Source organism: Elephantulus edwardii, unplaced genomic scaffold (assembly GCF_000299155.1).
Source record: "Elephantulus edwardii isolate Elephantulus edwardi_28Jun2011 unplaced genomic scaffold, EleEdw1.0 scaffold00337, whole genome shotgun sequence".
NCBI lineage: Eukaryota > Metazoa > Chordata > Mammalia > Macroscelidea > Macroscelididae > Elephantulus > Elephantulus edwardii.
In genome coordinates this window covers 137,444-141,452 of record NW_006400087.1, presented here as the reverse complement: position 1 = coordinate 141,452, position 4,009 = coordinate 137,444, and positions in this window count along the sequence as shown.

The following is a 4,009-nucleotide window of genomic DNA, read 5'->3' as shown; positions in this document are numbered from 1 at the left end:
GACAGGAGGGAGGTCCCTTGAGGCAGGACTCCGGATTTCTCAGGCTTATATTTGGGAATTTAAGTCATATTTTTATCTCCGAAAGAGGTTTCTCAAAATCAGTGTTCTCTAGCAAGGCATCATTAGGACTTGCAAAGGTGCACACTGGATCTGAAAATGAAATACATTTTCAGATTGCAAAAGCAAATTATGGTCTATGGGTTTGTCTAATCGAATGTACTTAAATAAAATACATGCTGACAATTGTTTTAAAAGGTTTTGGGTTTTTTTGTTTGTTTTTTAATTGAAAAGCTCTTGGCTGGAGTGCTTATTCTAAATGGATCTGACCTGCAGAAGACAAGATCCTGGCAAGAAAACGCTCACCCTCTAATTAGGGAGACCAGATGGAAGGAAGGGAGCTCTGTGGAAAACCTAAGGCTACGAAGCATCTCGCTCTCCCTAGGGAAGGTGGTCTGCCTCTGCTGAGCTCAGTGTTCCTGGTTCTGGGAGCAAAGTGGAAACCAGTGGGGTGGGTGATGTGACCCAAGAAGGACCCTGTAAGTGCGACCCAGCCCTCCATACCACTGATGCCCCTTGGCCACTTTGTTATAGCAGAGCACACTGGGTGACCAAACCTAAAATAAATGGCAGCAGATCCTAGAAACGATTACTGTCACTATCCTAGTAAAAAGCAAACAAAACTACATGAAAGTAAGAAAAAGAAGTTCACGCCTCTAATAGAAGAAACACTTGGAAAATGAACAGTCATAGAGACATGAAGCAAAAATGCTATGAGAGAGGGTACCCACTGATACAGGCGCTATGCACCAGCAAGGGGGCCCTAAACAGCAAAGAAACTGAACAAATATAGCAAAGACAGTCCAAATATAAAAATGCATTTAAACAAAACCAGAAACTAGGAAAATGCTATACTAGAAATCGATACATAGTATATTATCAATAGAAATACTTTAAGTAGGAAAGAATAAAAATGTAAAGATTAAGTAAAAGCTGTCAGTGGGGACTTATAAAATTTATGTTTAGCCATAGTACAAAATACCTGAAGAAACTATAAAACAAATCAACAAGGAAGATCAATAGATGCAGTAACTAAATAACAGAAACAGAGGAGAGAGAAGGAAATCTAAGTGAATATCCCATAATAAAGGTACTGAATCTCGACAAACTCTTACTGAGTTCAAGTGAAAACCACTTGGGTTCTTTCTATATTCAGTATTTTAAACTTGCAAATCTTGAAACAGGTTTGAGTAAAAAATATTCCTAGTTATTCTTTATAAAATTATAATCAACTAAAAATTAAGCTTAGTAATAAATTTAATAGCAAAGCACAAAGGTCTTAGAACGCAAGCTCTTTATTATGGTGTGTGGACAAAACCTATTACTATATCCTTAATCATATGGAAGCATTCTAGAATGCACACAAATTGTGACTCTTTTTCGCTGTTTCCAATGAGCCAAGACTTTCATGCTTGGAGAGCCTGTCACTCTGCGGGCCGTGTCTCTGTTACTGCAACAACAAACACTGAGAGACTTAACAATTTTGCAAATACCCATACCTTTTATCATGCTTTGGTATAACTATCCTTAAACAATCACTGAAAAATATTTACAATGCTCATGACGCTACAGCATTTAACAACAACATAGAGAAGAGTTCAGTTGACCTAATGGACAGAAAGTGATGCTAGCAAGCCAAAGGTGGGGGTGGGGGGTGATTTTAACCTGCGTCCCTCAGGCCTGCTTTTAGTTATTTTTGGTCAAACATTCTTCTAGGTGGTGTAGCACTGCTCTGTCAATTTGCTTTACAGAGGTAACTCATGGTTGCTGTTATGCTGAACTCTGTAACCGTGATGTATCAAACACAGTATTGTTCACCCATGGCAGACAACGTTTGGCAGGGCTCCCGGATTAAAACAAGCTTGGAAGCAGGAATGGCACCCACTTCCAAAATAGCCTGCCTCTAGAAACCCTATGAACTTGGAGAGCTCATAGGGTTGCTATGAGTGGCCTACGACTCGACATTTAACAACAGCAACAACAAATATCATCTGATAGTTGAACAGAGAAATAACCAACTTTTCTACTCTATTAATAAAAAATATAAATAAGAAACAATAAAATGACTAGGCCTACTTTACATTTTACATCAAGCAATACCTAAGCTTTACATACTGGGATAAAGCATAGATCAGAAACCATATCCTTTAGAAATATAACTTAAATTGAATTTTTAAAAAAAAGTAACAATTTTGCATGCAAAATTAAAGAATGTAAAGAATATAAACACATGTCTTCAAGCAAGATGCTGGCCAAAAGCAAATGTCCCCAAAGTCTACATCTAAATCTCATAAACTCTCTCTGCTGGCACAGTCCTTACTTAGGATGCTGCACTGGTAACCGAAAGGCAGGGCCTTTCTGCTGGTTCGAATCGCCTCAATGCTTTACAGGAGAAAGATGGTCAGTCTCCTCCAATGGGATTTACAGAGTCTGAGAACCTGATGGAGGGTCAGCTATGAGTTAGTTCTGATTTGATAGCAACATGAATTTATGTGTCTACAATTCTTAGTGCACTACATGAAATTCATTTAAGAAAACAAACAAATCCCTATTTTATTTGACTGCAAGTTCACATGGCACATTGGGGGTTTTTTCCCCCCGATATTCACTTATAGGCATTAATTAATTGATTGATAGAATTAACTTTTTATAATTTATTAGCTGATTGATGCAATTACAATGTCTATGTACACCTTTATTATATATTACTATTACCTCCACCCACCTATTCTGTTTATTAAATTTTCCCTGTTTTATCTCACTCATGAAGTTCACTTTTGCTTAAACAAATTAACAAATGTCCCTCTTTCTACATGAGGAAACTACCAGAGTACAGTCACTGACCAAATTTATCAAATACTTCGACTTTTCATGTCATTGAAAAGTACAGAAATATGACTTTCTCCAAGAGGGAAATAATTAACCACCATCCTGCCAAAACCCAAACTAACTATACAGTGTCAGATGGGAAATTTAACCCTGCCTTCAACTTCCTAGCAACTGTTGGTGTCCATCCATCAAACAAATATATATAGATAAACTGAAAGCAAGCCCTGATTAAAGCCTGGGTTTAAATCTCACAAAGAAATAATTTGTTTTATGTATATTACAGAATATTCTTTAAAATCATGATCTGTCCGCTAAGCTCAAAGAGTCTAAAAAACAAGTTAAACAATTTTGACACAAGTATCTTTTTGCCTAAAGGAATAATTTCCCCAGGCTGCTAAATTCGCCCAAAATCATAGCATTAACTAAGTTGCTACTAAAACACACAACTGCAATGCAACTAAAAGAATGCATCCTGGAATCTCAACAATGATTAACAGCAGTCTATTCATTATCTAGGGAGCTTTGGTGGCATACTCTCTATGAAGAGTTGCCCAGCTAACTGTATATATACACAGTGAATGTCCAGTCACTAAACCATCCTTTCAATCAGCCTTAAGCAGGCTTCTCAGAGGCCTTAATTCATGTGGAATAAAAATTTAATTAGTTTTCCCACTCCAGTAATTTTATGTAAATTGTGAGACTGGAACAGTTTTATTCAATGACAAAAACAACAGAAAATCTTCACAATTATTTTCTGTCATAAGAGAAAATGGTAACTCACTCCAAGTTTATAACCAAATGCTGTAGTATCAAAGAGAAATCAAATTCCCCTAAAAACACATAGATAATATCATCTTGTTCTCAAGCAACAGAGGTACAGGTACAGAAAGGACGAAAAGAGCAATTTCAGCAAAGAAGAGAATCTAATTGCCTTTGACATCATCATAGGAGAGCTATAAATTTAACGCCTGTAACTGTCCTTTACAGCAAGTAAGTATGACATTTAAATAATACACAATACTCAAAACCCAAGAACACATCTTTCCTGAAATGTTATAACGTGATTAAATAGGTAATGATTGTCTCAAAATAAAAGCACAATTATATTTTCTTAACGTCAATC